The following is a 16,490-nucleotide window of genomic DNA, read 5'->3' as shown; positions in this document are numbered from 1 at the left end:
AAAGCAGTTCGAAATTTCGAAAATTTCGGCTCATCTCTAAGTGTTATACCCTCTTGACATAAATTTTAAAAAGTTCAGTCTCTAAGGTAACTATTTATGTATTTTTTTAATTGTAATTTTTTTTTCTTTTTTAATAACAAAAATAAATAAATTGGGGAGTGTGGGAGGTAATGAGTTAATTTTTAGTGTATAACTAATGTATTTGTATATGAAAAATGCTTTAGGGTATAGTTTTACTATTTGGCTACAAGATGGCCACAGCAACTTTTTGTTTATGCGTCCTGCAATTGCAGGAAGTGTTATGAGGCTGGGAAACTTTTTTTTCACAATGATCGCGCTGCTTCTCGCGGGCGGCGGCGTGCACGAGCGCGGGGCGCGCGGATGAGCGAGCGGGAGCGCGGACAGCGGCGGGAGCGGCGTCAGGTGCGGATTTCTCCGTCCCTGGTGTTAACAGGGTGGAAAAAGGGACGGAGAAATCCGCTCTGCTGGGGGTAAAGTGGTTAAGTACCATCAAAGAACACAAACAAGGCAACCCGATCATAGGAGGCGACATTTGTATATCTCCATCCTTAGACTCTACATACAGAGGTCCCCACAAAGTTCCATCTCTTCAATCCTGGATCTACAAGGAGCAGTTCTATGACCCCTTGTAACAATCGGTGTAACACAGAGAGGGTCTGATTACCGGTGATCTGCAGTATCACCAAGAATAAAGATATATATCCGATTATTGATGATCTGCAGTATCACCGATAATCAGATATATCTCTAACCTCTGGACACCTGAGAAGTATGAGTGTTTGATGCAACAGTAATACTTTGAGGAGGGTCCGCGTAAAGGGGGTACCAGGCAGTATGGGATACTGCCTAAAGAACAGGCTCCTTCCAAAGCCTGGAGCTTCCCAAGGGGAGGAGTCAGGCTAAATGTGGGAAGGACCAGAGTGTGAATGACACCAATGGTGGAGTGTCACTGACAGCTCTGTGAACTATCTCTAACCAGAGGAGATAGTTCTCGAGGTCGGACAAGCCAGGTCGGCAACACACGGGCAGATCAGATACAGAGACAGAAGACTGATACGGAATCCTAAGACCAGCAGGGTTTGGCAACAGGTTATCAGATATAGCGAAGTACCAAATCAGAGATGAGAAGAGTTCTCAGGAAAGCAGAAGGTCATAACAAATAATCAACAATGCCTAGTCTTGGGTGTGAGCTCCTTGATCATCAACACCCTGGAACTAGTCTAGATATAACAAGATGGTAATACAGATTCCTAATCTTTGGGTGTGAGGTCCTTGATCATCAACACCCTGGAACTAGTCTGAAATATAACGGATGGTAATACAGATAGTACACAGATAAAGTGTAGAGAAACCGAGAGCCCAATATAGTGTAGTATGTTAAGCATAAATGAAGTAAAGGTTATCGTGAGAAAATTATACTCACAAACATGGGTTACCACACAGGCAACCACTGTATAGGCAGGTGAGGAGATTAGACCTGTCCTCACTCAGGGATAAGAAGTCGCTCTCTGTAGATGCGAAAGGGGGCAGATCACCCCTCCACTAGTGATGGGCGAACACCTGGATGTTCGGGTTCGGGAAAGTTCGCCGAACATGGCCGAGATGTTCGGCATGTTCGGGCCGAACCCCGAACTTTCCGAACATCCAGCTTTTGGGGGCCATATGGGGTCGCAGGCATAAGGGGGGAGCATGCCCCGATCGCGGGGGGGGTCGGAAATTCCCCCCACCCCCTCCGCTAGCGCTCCCCCCTCTGCCCGCTTCCCCATACAAAAGTTTAAGCAAAGTACCTGTATAGTGGATGGCCTGGCAGTGGGCGGCACTGTGGAGTGAGGAGGAGGAGTCCGGAGAGTGACGAGTTGAGGGAGGCCGGGCAGCGGGCGGTTCAGCGGAAGTACCCTTGTGGTACTTCCGCCCTTTCTCTGACCTCACGCCCGCTGCCCGGCCTCCCTCAACGCGTCACTCTCCGGACTCCTCCTCCTCACTCCACAGTGCCGCCCACTGCCAGGCCATCCACTACAGGTACTTTGCTTAAACTTTTGTATGGGGAAGCGGGCAGAGGGGGGAGCGCTAGCGGAGGGGGTGGGTGGAATTTCCGACCCCCCCCGCGATCGGGGCATGCTCCCCCCTTATGCCTGCGACCCCATAGGGGGGCAGTATTCGGCCGAACAGTGCCCTGTTCGGCCGAACAGGGGCCCTGTTCGGCCCTGTTCGGCGGCTATTAGAAGTTCGGGGCGAACCCGAACTTAAAAGGCCGAACACCATCAGGTGTTCGGCCGAACGCGAACATCACACGAACAGGGTGATGTTCTGCAGAACCCGAACAGTGGCGAACACTGTTCGCCCAACACTACCCTCCACCAGGGGTGGACACGGTATAGCAGTAGGAGAACAGAGGCGCCAGCAGGATAAAAGTGGATAAAAACTTTAAAATTTGCTGGGAGGAAGTGGTGGACTTACCTCCATAAAGCAGACACGAAAGACTGTCTGAATAGTAGTCACATTTATTAATTAGTACCCCAAAACAGTGCAACGCGTTTCGCAGGCCCAGCCTCAGTGATGAGGCGCTACACCTGCTATTGCTGAAATTCTGTCTTGTCCCCATTCTTATTGCCTGATGAAGCGGGCTGGGCCTGCGAAACGCGTTGCACTGTTTTGGGGTACTAATTAATAAATGTGACTACTATTCAGACAGTCTTCCGTGTCTGCTTTATGGAGGTAAGTCCACCACTTCCTCCCAGCAAATTTTAAAGTTTTTATCCACTTTTATCCTGCTGGCGCCTCTGTTCTCCTACTGAGATAGTACACAGAATTCCTAGTCTTGGGTGTGAGCTCCGTAGTCATCAACACCCTGGAACTAGTCTGAAGTATAACACAGATACTGACAAAAGGTCTGAGTGCTACCACGTAGTGATCGCAACGGCAGACAACCAGAGAATGACCAGCACCCAGTATATATAGCAAAGTGCTCTCCAGCGCCTCCCCTAAGTGCTGGACCAATGAAAACTGGCTGCATCGTCAGCCTGACCGGCTGGGTCAGCTGACTCCCTTCTGGCAGTCATAAAATTTCTGCCTCTCAGCGCGCGCGTCTTTCTGAACCTGTGTGGACTATCAGTCCCAGCCACACCAGACATGTGTTGTGAAGCACCCGCCGTGCTGGACGAGGAATCCGCCGCACCGCTATCAAGGCATGCGGCGGTTCCTCCGCGTTCGGCTACACTACTGTATGCAGGCCCACGCGTGCAAGCTGCCGCGTTGGATGCGGACTCAGCCGCCTTGTTCTGAGTACACGCGGCGGCTTTTCCGCGTTTTCTCACAGTACCCACCCCACCCTGAGGAGTGGACTCCGGACAGCTCCTACCCAGTTTCTCAGGATATAAAGCGTGGAACTCCCTCCTTAATTTATCCGCATGCATGCAACACTCAGGTACCTATGTTCTCTCCTCAATCCCATACCTTTTCCAGTGAACTAGATACTGCACTGAGTTCTGTACAACACGTGAGTCTAAAATCTTTTCTACTTCGTACTCAGGTTGGTCATCTACCATCACAGGAGGAGGAGGAGTGGCACCCACATGGACTGCTGGCTTAAGCAGGGACACATGGAACGATCTTACACCACGCATGCTGGCAGGAAGATCAATGGCATAAGTAACATTGTTGATTTTCCTGGTTACAGAAAAAGGGCCCACAAATCTGGGTCCTAACTTGGGCGAGGGCTGTTTCAGGGTCAAATGACGCGTGGACACCCAGACCAAGTCTCCTGGCCGGAACTTCCACTCTATGGAACGTTTCTTGTCAGCTTGACCTTTCTGACTTTGAAAAGCCTTCTCCAAATTATTTTTCACGATCCCCCAAATGTTTTTAAAAGACTTTCGCCAAGCCTCCAAAGCTGGAAACGGAGTGGAAGCTACTGGCAGTGTGGAGAGCTTAGGCAACTTTCCAGTTACCACCTGAAATGGAGAGAATCCAGAAGAAGAGCTTTTCAGATTATTGTGCGCAAATTCTGCAAACGGCAAGAACTTGACCCAATCATTTTGCGCATCCGCAACATAACACCTTAGAAACTGTTCCAATGACTGATTAATTCTCTCAGTCTGACCATTGGTTTGTGGGTGGTAGCCTGACGAAAATGACAGTTCCATGCCCATTTGATGACAAAATGCCCTCCAAAATTTAGAAACAAATTGGACTCCTTGATCTGACACAATGTTTTCCGAAATGCCATGTAGCCGGAAAATGTGGATGATGAAAAGATCGGCCAACTCCTGGGCCGAGGGGAGTCCTTTCAGGGGCACAAAATGGGCCATTTTACTGAAACGGTCAACTACCACCCAAATGACCGACATGCCCTCAGACCTCGGAAGCTCACCCACAAAATCCATGGACAAGTGAGTCCATGGTTCACTCGGGGTGGGCAAAGGCTGCAACGTTCCCACAGGTGCCAGACGGGAGGGTTTGCTTTTTGCACATACTGCACACTCTCTAACATACTCCTTGCAGTCAGTTGCCAATGAAGGCCACCAAGCCCACCTAGCAACAAGATCCTGTGTTCTGGAGGCCCCAGGATGTCCCGCATTTTTGTGGGAGTGGAACATCTGCAATATCTGGAGACGAAACGGCAACAGTACAAACATGACCCCCTCAGGCTTTCCTTCAGGGACATCCTGCTGGAAGGGACTCAAGGTTTCAGTCCAGTTCCTCCAGGTCTCTGTGGCTGCCAACACTACTCTCTGTGGGATAATAGTCTCTGGGTCTGAGGGCTGTGCTGTCTCTGGCTCAAAACATCTGGATAAAGCATCTGCTTTAATGTTTTTACTTCCTGGGGTATACGTAATTATAAATCTGAATCTCGAGAAAAACAGTGACCACCGAGCCTGTCGGGGACTCAATCTCTTAGCCCCTTCAATGTATTCCAATCTTTTGTGATCAGTGTAAACGGTAATCGTATGTTCTGCTCCTTCTAGCCAATGACGCCATTCTTCGAAGGCCAATTTAATGGCTAGGAGCTCCCTGTTGCCTATATCGTAGTTTTTCTCTGCTGGTGAAAACCTACAAGAGAAATAGGCACTCGGGTGTAATCTTCCCTGCAACCCAGAACGCTGAGACAGCACAGCCCCTACTCCGACCTCTGAGGCGTCCACCTCCACAATAAAGGGATAGGAGGTGTCTACATGTCTCAAAATGGGTGCAGAGCAAAACAATTCTTTTAAATTGGAGAAAGCAGCCAGAGCTTCGGGGGGCCAATGGTTGGTATCTGCCCCTTTCTTTGTGAGACTGGTGAGGGGTGCTATGACTGGGGAGTACCCCTTTATAAACCTTCTATAGTAATTAGCGAACCCTAAGAATCTCTGTAGAGCCTTCAGTCCCACTGGCTGAGGCCATTCCAGGACAGCAGAGACTTTGGCAGGATCCATAGAAAGACCCAAGGTGGAAATTATGTACCCCAGAAAAGTGACAGATGTTACCTCAAAAATGCATTTCTCCAATTTAGCATAAAGCATGTTCTGTCTTAACTTGTGCAGCACAAATTTGACATGAGCCCTGTGCTCCGAGAGGTTATCTGAGAAGATTAGTATATCATCCAGATATACCAGGACAAATTTACCCAACACCTCCCTAAATACTTCATTAATGAGTTCCTGAAAGACGGCCGGGGCGTTACACAACCCGAAGGGCATCACCAGGTACTCGTAATGCCCATCGGGTGTGTTAAAGGCCGTCTTCCACTTATCGTCCTCTCTGATCCGCACCAGGTTGTATGCACCCCGCAAATCCAACTTCGAGAAAATCTTAGCATTGGTGACCTGAGTGAATAAATCGTCTATCAAAGGCAATGGATAGCGATTTTTTTACTGTGATTTTATTCAGGCCCCGGTAATCAATGCATGGCCGAAGGCCTCCGTCTTTTTTCTTTACAAAAAAGAAACCTGCTCCAGCAGGCGACCGGGAAGGGCGAATGAAACCCTTAGCTAAGTTTTCACGGATGTATTCTTGCATGGCCACTTTTTCCTGCCCAGACAAATTGTAGAGAATACCTCTAGGGGGCATACAACCAGATCGGAGATCGATGGGGCAATCGAAGGGGCGATGTGGAGGTAGTTTATCTGCAGCTTTGGGACAAAACACATCTGAAAATTCAGAATATTGTTCTGGTACTCCCTCCACATGAATCCTGGTCTGACCCAAGGTCACCCTCACTAAACAATGATGAAAGCAATGGGCTGACCAGCTAGTTAGCTGACCAGTGGCCCAATTAATCTGAGGGGAGTGAAGTTGTAACCAAGGCATGCCAAGGATGATAGTGGAGGTTGTCATGTGTAACACAAAAAAATGCAACTTCTCCCTATGCAGCACCCCTATAGTGACTCCCACCTCTGGTGTCTGAGACAGAGGACGGTTACGTTGCAGGGGGGAATCATCCACTGCTGTAACTTGGATAGGTGGTGTTACCGGGGTGAGCGGAATACCCAATTTCTTAGCCAATTCGTAATCTATAAAATTAGCCGCTGAGCCTGAATCAACGAAGGCCTCAGTGACTTCAGATTTATCTTCCCATGTAATCGTACAAGGAAGAAGCAAACGTTTTTCATCTAGGGGTAAAAATTGTACGCCTAGGGTATTACCCCCAACTACACCTAGGCAGTAGCATTTCCCGATTTCTTAGGGCAATTCTGCACTCTATGACCCCCCTCTGCACAATACAGACAGAGCTGCTCTGATATTTTGCGTTTCCACTCCACCTGAGACAACTTAGACCGACCAATCTGCATTGGCTCCGAGTAAGGTGATGCGGGAGGAGTTGGAGTTACTGGAGGCGCAGCATGGGACACCATTCTCATGTGTTTTTTCCCCTGGGTCTGCCTCTGATAGCGCAGCCGACGATCTATCCTAATGGCCGATAAAATGGCCTCATCGATGGATTTGGGTTCAGGCTGACTTAACATAAGATCAGAGACGTCGTCTGACAACCCTGATAAAAAACAATCTAGAAGGGCAAAAGTATCCCACCTGGCCGATACCGACCATCCCCTAAATTCAGCAGCATAATCTTCAACCAGACCTTTGCCTTGATGCAAAAGTTTGAGCTTCCGCTCAGAAGTCGAGGCAATGTCTGGGTCGTCGTAAATTACATCCATAGCTTTAAAAAATTCCTCTACAAAGGCCAGGGCTGGGTGACCGATGGGGAGACTGTACGCCCAGGTCTGGGAATCGCCAGATAATAAAGTCTTAATAAATGTAACCCTTTGGGCCATAGTGCTTGAAGATTTAGGTCCTAACTCAAAGTATGATAACACTCTACTTTTTTCGGAAGTCAGATCTGTGACCAGAACATTTTTCAGGTACAGGCATACGTATGTCTGTGCTAGGAGGAGATCGCACTTCATCCACAGCCGTCTGTAGGGTTTGTATAGACCCGGTCAAAGCGTCAATTAATTCGGTGACAACCCAGCACTTGGTTGATGTTACCCACCGAAGTGGTAAGTGTGCCCAGACGACTGAGTGCGTCCATTTGTGTTGGGTCTGCCGTTCTGTAACGATCGGTGTAACACAGAGAGGGTCTGATTACTGGTGATCTGCAGTATCACCGAGAATACAGATATATATCTGATTATTGATGATCTGCAGTATCACCGATAATCAGATATATCTCTAACCTCTGGACACCTGAGAAGTATGAGTGTTTGATGCAACAGTAATACTTTGAGGAGGGCCCCGTAAAGGGGGTACCAGGCAGTATGGGATACTGCCTAAAGAACAGGCTCCTTCCAAAGCCTGGAGCTCCCCAAGGGGAGGAGTCAGGCTAAATGTGGGAAGGACCAGAGTGTGAGTGACACCAATGGTGGAGTGTCACTGACAGCTCTGTGAACTATCTCTAACCAGAGGAGATAGTTCTCGAGGTCGGACAAGCCAGGTCGGCAACACACGGGCAGATCAGATACAGAGACAGAAGACTGATACGGAATCCTAAGACAAGCAGGGTTTGGCAACAGGTTATCAGATATAGCAAAGTACCAAATCAGAGATGAGAAGAGAGGTCAGGAAAGCAGAAGGTCATAACAGATAATAAACAATGCCTAGTCTTGGGTGTGAGCTCCTTGATCATCAACACCATGGAACTAGTCTAGATATAACAAGATGGTAATACAGATTCCTAATCTTTGGGTGTGAGGTCCTTGATCATCAACAACCTGGAACTAGTCTGAAGTATAACAGATGGTAATACATATAGTACACAGAATTCCTAGTCTAGGGTGTGAGCTCTGTAGTCATCAACACCCTGGAACTAGTCTGAAGTATAACGGATGGTAATACAGATAGTACACAGAATTCCTAGTCTTGGGTGTGAGCTCCGTAGTCATCAACACCCTGGAACTAGTCTGAAGTATAACACAGATACTGACAAAAGGTCTGAGTGCTACCACGTAGTGATCGCAACGGAAGACAACCAGAGAATGACCAGCACCCAGTATAGCTTTTCCCCGTTTTCTCACACCCCTGGAGAGCCCTTCGTGGAAGTTAACACGACTTCTCCTTCTTCTCTCACATCCACAAATCCTACAGCAGGATAGACTACTTCCTTCTAGATTCCCTCACATTACAGTATGCATCGTTTGTCCTGTCTCCTGGACAGAGCATGCTCCCATCCTACAGCAGGATAAACTACTTCCTTCTATATTCCCTCACATTACAGTATGCATCGTGTGTCCTGTCTCCTGGACAGAGCATGCTCCCATCCTACAGCAGGATAGACTACTTCCTTCTAGATTCCCTCACATTACAGTATGCATCGTGTGTCCTGTCTCCTGGACAGAGCATGCTCCCATCCTACAGCAGGATAGACTACTTCCTTCTAGATTCCCTCACATTACAGTATGCATCGTGTGTCCTATCTCCTGGACAGAGCATGCTCCCATCCTACAGCAGGATAGACTACTTCCTTCTAGATTCCCTCACATTACAGTATGCATCGTGTGTCCTATCTCCTGGACAGAGCATGCTCCCATCCTACAGCAGGATAGACTACTTCCTTCTAGATTCCCTCACATTACAGTATGCATCGTGTGTCCTGTCTCCTGGACAGAGCATGCTCCCATCCTACAGCAGGATAGACTACTTCCTTCTAGATTCCCTCACATTACGGTATGCATCGTGTGTCCTCTCTCCTGGACAGAGCATGCTCCCATCCTACAGCAGGATAGACTACTTCCTTCTAGATTCCCTCACATTACAGTATGCTACAGACTGCATCGTGTGTCCTATCTCCTGGACAGAGCATGCTCCCATCCTACTAATCACTGACACTCTTCAGCACTACCATCATTGCAAACCTTGGAGATTGAATAACTCTCTTCTCTCCCCCTCCCAAAACATTCAACTTCTACAGAAGCAAATTACAGAATTTTTTACTTTTGATGATAATGATCCTGTTAATCCCACTACCATTTGGAAAGCCCACAAAGCATTTACCAGAGACTTGCTGATCAAACTGGGAGTGAAACTTAACAAAACGAATCAAGCCCAAATATTCTCCTTATGTAAGATCCGCGGTATTTCACCGGCGTCAGGGCGCCGAGACCCGGGCTGCAGCCCCAACTTCCGTGACGTCACTGAAACGCAGGGTGACTCTCGTTCTCTATTGGACAAGTGGCTGACGCATTCCCAGTTCATGCTCAGCAGAAGTAAACAGTAGTGCACGTGTGTCAGCTGACCTGCTGACACGCTGATATCTCATTGGTTGATTTTCAATTCTGCTTTGTGTTGATTAGTTAGGCTTTGTATTTAAACTCAGTGAACGCTCCCAGACATGGCCCGTGATACTGTCAGGCTTGTCTGGTCAATGACTATAGGTCAGACTGTATGCCCATATGACTGACCCTCAGCCCAGCCCATAACACCTGCAGAAACTCCTGCCTGGCAAGGAACTACAATACACCCTGCAGGTAGATGTAACATACAGACTGACAGATAGTAATCCACCCACAGAACCTGATAACTCTAGCAATGCAAGATATAAAAGGCACAGTGTTCACAAGTAAACATATACAGTCACCTGCCGCCCGAAGGAGGAGGCAGTCTAGATGGGAGGAGCAGATGACTGGAGGTGCAGATGCTTCTGGCAAGGTAGTCCAGAGACTCTCAGATATAGCGTAATACTTTATACAAGCCTAAGGTCAGTCCAGGCAGAGTTCATGCAAATCCATGTCCATGCAGACATCAAACCAGGCAGAAGGTAGCGAAATCCAGTAACAGAAGCAGGGTTGGCAACATGGAATCCAGCAGACAATCTTAGTCAAAGTCCAGGCAGTGGTTGGCAACAAGAAGTAGGCAGATAATCGTGGTCAGGATACAAAGCAAGGTTCAGCAACAAGGACCAGACAGGTACTGTGGTCAGGATACAATGCAAGGTTCAGCAACAAGGATCATACAGGATATTGTAGTCAGGATACAAAGCAAGGTTCAGCAACGAGGATCAGACCGGTTACTGTGGTCAGGATACAAAGCAAGGTTCAGCAACAAGGATCAGACAGGTTACTGTGGTCAGGATACAATGCAAGGTTCAGCAACGAGGATCAGACAGGTTATTTTGGTCAGGATACAAAGCAAGGTTCAGCAACGAGGATCAGACCGGTTACTGTGGTCAGGATACAAAGCAAGGTTTAGCAACAAGGATCAGACAGGTTACTGTGGTCAGGATACAATGCAAGGTTCAGCAACAAGGATCAGACAGGTTATTGTGGTCAGGATACAATGCAAGGTTCAGCAACGAGGATCAGGCAGGTTATTGTGGTCAGGATACAATGCAAGGTTCAGCAACAAGGATCAGACAGGTTATTGTGGTCAGGATACAATGCAAGGTTCAGCAACGAGGATCAGACAGGTTATTGTGGTCAGGATACAAAGCAAGGTTCAGCAACAAGGATCAGACAGGTTATTGTGGTCAGGATACAATGCAAGGTTCAGCAACAAGGATCAGACAGGTTATTGTGGTCAGGATACAATGCAAGGTTCAGCAACAAGGATCAGACAGGTTACTGTGGTCAGGATACAATGCAAGGTTCAGCAACAAGGATCAGACAGGTTATTGTGGTCAGGATACAATGCAAGGTTCAGCAACAAGGATCAGACAGGTTATTGTGGTCAGGATACAATGCAAGGTTCAGCAACAAGGATCAGACAGGTTATTGTGGTCAGGATACAATGCAAGGTTCAGCAACAAGGATCAGACAGGTTACTGTGGTCAGGATACAAAGCAAGGTTCAGCAACAAGGATCAGACAGGTTACTGTGGTCAGGATACAAAGCACGGTTCAGCAACAAGGATCAGACAGGTTATTGTGGTCAGGATACAAAGCAAGGTTCAGCAACGAGGATCAGACAGGTTACTGTGGTCAGGATACAAAGCAAGGTTCAGCAACACGGATCAGACAGGTTACTGTGGTCAGGATACAAAGCAAGGTTCAGCAACAAGGATCATACAGGATATTGTGGTCAGGATACAAAGCAAGATTCAGCAACAAGGATCAGACAGGTTACTGTGGTCAGGATACAAAGCAAGGTTCAGCAACGAGGATCAGACAGGTTACTGTGGTCAGGATACAAAGCAAGGTTCAGCAACAAGAATCAGACAGGTTACTGTGGTCAGGATACAATGCAAGGTTCAGCAACGAGGATCAGACAGGTTATTGTGGTCAGGATACAATGCAAGGTTCAGCAACGAGGATCAGACAGGTTACTGTGGTCAGGATACAATGCAAGGTTCAGCAACGAGGATCAGACAGGTTATTGTGGTCAGGATACAAAGCAAGGTTCAGCAACAAGGATCAGACAGGTTATTGTGGTCAGGATACAAAGCAAGGTTCAGCAATGAGGATCAGACAGGTTATTGTGGTCAGGATACAAAGCAAGGTTCAGCAACAAGGATCATACAGGTTACTGTGGTCAGGATACAAAGCAAGGTTCAGCAACAAGGATCAGACAGGTTATTGTGGTCAGGATACAAAGCAAGGTTCAGCAACAAGGATAAGACAGGTTACTGTGGTCAGGATACAAAGCAAGGTTCAGCAACAAGGATCATACAGGTTACTGTGGTCAGGATACAAAGCAAGGTTCAGCAACAAGAATCATACAGGTTACTGTGGTCAGGATACAAAGCAAGGTTCAGCAACAAGGATCAGACAGGTTATTGTGGTCAGGATACAAAGCAATGTTCAGCAACAAGGATCAGACAGGATATTGTGGTCAGGATACAAAGCAAAGTTCAGCAACGAGGATCAGACAGGTTATTGTGGTCAGGATACAAAGCAAGGTTCAGCAACAAGGATCAGACAGGTTACTGTGGTCAGGATACAAAGCAAGGTTCAGCAACAAGGATCAGACAGGTTATTGTGGTCAGGATACAAAGCAAGGTTCAGCAATGAGGATCATACAGGATATTGTGGTCAGGATACAAAGCAAAGTTCAGCAACGAGGATCAGACATGTTACTGTGGTCAGGATACAAAGCAAGGTTCAGCAACACGGATCAGACAGGTTATTGTGGTCAGGATACAAAGCAAGGTTCAGCAACAAGGATCAGACAGGTTACTGTGGTCAGGATACAAAGCAAGGTTCAGCAACAAGGATCAGACAGGTTACTGTGGTCAGGATACAATGCAAGGTTCAGCAACATGGATCAGACAGGTTACTGTGGTCAGGATACAATGCAAGGTTCAGCAACGAGGATCAGACAGGTTACTGTGGTCAGGATACAAAGCAAGGTTCAGTAACAAGGATCAGACAGGTTACTGTGGTCAGGATACAAAGCAAGGTTCAGCAACAAGGATCAGACAGGTTATTATGGTCAGGATACAAAGCAAGGTTCAGCAACAAGGATCATACAGGTTACTGTGGTCAGGATACAAAGCAAGGTTCAGTAACAAGGATCAGACAGGTTACTGTGGTCAGGATACAAAGCAAGGTTCAGCAACAAGGATCAGACAGGTTACTGTGGTCAGGATACAAAGCAAGGTTCAGCAACGAGGATCAGACAGGTTACTGTGGTCAGGATACAAAGCAAGGTTCAGCAACAAGGATCAGACAGGTTATTGTGGTCAGGATACAATGCAAGGTTCAGCAACAAGGATCAGACAGGTTACTGTGGTCAGGATACAAAGCAAGGTTCAGCAACAAGGATCAGACAGGTTACTGTGGTCAGGATACAAAGCAAGGTTCAGCAACGAGGATCAGACAGGTTACTGTGGTCAGGATACAATGCAAGGTTCAGCAACAAGGATCAGACAGGTTGTTGTGGTCAGGATACAAAGCAAGGTTCAGCAACAAGGATCAGACAGGTTATTGTGGTCAGGATACAAAGCAAGGTTCAGCAACAAGGATCAGACAGGTTACTGTGGTCAGGATACAAAGCAAGGTTCAGCAACAAGGATCAGACAGGTTACTGTGGTCAGGATACAATGCAAGGTTCAGCAACGAGGATCAGACAGGTTATTTTGGTCAGGATACAAAGCAAGGTTCAGCAACGAGGATCAGACCGGTTACTGTGGTCAGGATACAAAGCAAGGTTTAGCAACAAGGATCAGACAGGTTACTGTGGTCAGGATACAATGCAAGGTTCAGCAACAAGGATCAGACAGGTTATTGTGGTCAGGATACAATGCAAGGTTCAGCAACGAGGATCAGGCAGGTTATTGTGGTCAGGATACAATGCAAGGTTCAGCAACAAGGATCAGACAGGTTATTGTGGTCAGGATACAATGCAAGGTTCAGCAACGAGGATCAGACAGGTTATTGTGGTCAGGATACAAAGCAAGGTTCAGCAACAAGGATCAGACAGGTTATTGTGGTCAGGATACAATGCAAGGTTCAGCAACAAGGATCAGACAGGTTATTGTGGTCAGGATACAATGCAAGGTTCAGCAACAAGGATCAGACAGGTTACTGTGGTCAGGATACAATGCAAGGTTCAGCAACAAGGATCAGACAGGTTATTGTGGTCAGGATACAATGCAAGGTTCAGCAACAAGGATCAGACAGGTTATTGTGGTCAGGATACAATGCAAGGTTCAGCAACAAGGATCAGACAGGTTATTGTGGTCAGGATACAATGCAAGGTTCAGCAACAAGGATCAGACAGGTTACTGTGGTCAGGATACAAAGCAAGGTTCAGCAACAAGGATCAGACAGGTTACTGTGGTCAGGATACAAAGCAAGGTTCAGCAACAAGGATCAGACAGGTTATTGTGGTCAGGATACAAAGCAAGGTTCAGCAACGAGGATCAGACAGGTTACTGTGGTCAGGATACAAAGCAAGGTTCAGCAACACGGATCAGACAGGTTATTGTGGTCAGGATACAAAGCAAGATTCAGCAACAAGGATCAGACAGGTTACTGTGGTCAGGATACAAAGCAAGGTTCAGCAACGAGGATCAGACAGGTTACTGTGGTCAGGATACAAAGCAAGGTTCAGCAACAAGAATCAGACAGGTTACTGTGGTCAGGATACAATGCAAGGTTCAGCAACGAGGATCAGACAGGTTATTGTGGTCAGGATACAATGCAAGGTTCAGCAACGAGGATCAGACAGGTTACTGTGGTCAGGATACAATGCAAGGTTCAGCAACGAGGATCAGACAGGTTATTGTGGTCAGGATACAAAGCAAGGTTCAGCAACAAGGATCAGACAGGTTATTGTGGTCAGGATACAAAGCAAGGTTCAGCAATGAGGATCAGACAGGTTATTGTGGTCAGGATACAAAGCAAGGTTCAGCAACAAGGATCATACAGGTTACTGTGGTCAGGATACAAAGCAAGGTTCAGCAACAAGGATCAGACAGGTTATTGTGGTCAGGATACAAAGCAAGGTTCAGCAACAAGGATAAGACAGGTTACTGTGGTCAGGATACAAAGCAAGGTTCAGCAACAAGGATCATACAGGTTACTGTGGTCAGGATACAAAGCAAGGTTCAGCAACAAGAATCATACAGGTTACTGTGGTCAGGATACAAAGCAAGGTTCAGCAACAAGGATCAGACAGGTTATTGTGGTCAGGATACAAAGCAAGGTTCAGCAACAAGGATCAGACAGGTTATTGTGGTCAGGATACAAAGCAATGTTCAGCAACAAGGATCAGACAGGATATTGTGGTCAGGATACAAAGCAAAGTTCAGCAACGAGGATCAGACAGGTTATTGTGGTCAGGATACAAAGCAAGGTTCAGCAACAAGGATCAGACAGGTTACTGTGGTCAGGATACAAAGCAAGGTTCAGCAACAAGGATCAGACAGGTTATTGTGGTCAGGATACAAAGCAAGGTTCAGCAATGAGGATCATACAGGATATTGTGGTCAGGATACAAAGCAAAGTTCAGCAACGAGGATCAGACATGTTACTGTGGTCAGGATACAATGCAAGGTTCAGCAACAAGGATCAGACAGGTTATTGTGGTCAGGATACAAAGCAAGGTTCAGCAACAAGGATCAGACGGGTTACTGTGGTCAGGATACAATGCAAGGTTCAGCAACAAGGATCAGGCAGGTTATTGTGGTCAGGATACAAAGCAAGGTTCAGCAACAAGGATCAGACAGGTTATTGTGGTCAGGATACAAAGCAAGGTTCAGCAACAAGGATCAGACAGGTTACTGTGGTCAGGATACAATGCAAGGTTCAGCAACAAGGATCAGGCAGGTTATTGTGGTCAGGATACAAAGCAAGGTTCAGCAACAAGGATCAGACAGGTTATTGTGGTCAGGATACAAAGCAAGGTTCAGCAACACGGATCAGACAGGTTACTGTGGTCAGGATACAATGCAAGGTTCAGCAACAAGGATCAGACAGGTTACTGTGGTCAGGATACAAAGCAAGGTTCAGCAACAAGGATCATACAGGTTACTGTGGTCAGGATACAAAGCAAGGTTCAGCAACAAGGATCAGACAGGTTATTGTGGTCAGGATACAAAGCAAGGTTCAGCAACAAGGATCAGACAGGTTACTGTGGTCAGGATACAAAGCGAGGTTCAGCAACAAGGATCAGACAGGTTACTGTGGTCAGGATACAATGCAAGGTTCAGCAACATGGATCAGACAGGTTACTGTGGTCAGGATACAATGCAAGGTTCAGCAACGAGGATCAGACAGGTTACTGTGGTCAGGATACAAAGCAAGGTTCAGTAACAAGGATCAGACAGGTTACTGTGGTCAGGATACAAAGCAAGGTTCAGCAACAAGGATCAGACAGGTTATTATGGTCAGGATACAAAGCAAGGTTCAGCAACAAGGATCATACAGGTTACTGTGGTCAGGATACAAAGCAAGGTTCAGTAACAAGGATCAGACAGGTTACTGTGGTCAGGATACAAAGCAAGGTTCAGCAACAAGAATCAGACAGGTTACTGTGGTCAGGATACAATGCAAGGCTCAGCAACAAGGATCAGACAGGTTACTGTGGTCAGGATACAATGCAAGGCTCAGCAACAAG

This window comes from Hyperolius riggenbachi, chromosome 10, assembly GCF_040937935.1.
Source record: "Hyperolius riggenbachi isolate aHypRig1 chromosome 10, aHypRig1.pri, whole genome shotgun sequence".
NCBI lineage: Eukaryota > Metazoa > Chordata > Amphibia > Anura > Hyperoliidae > Hyperolius > Hyperolius riggenbachi.
This window is presented reverse-complemented; position numbering follows the sequence as displayed.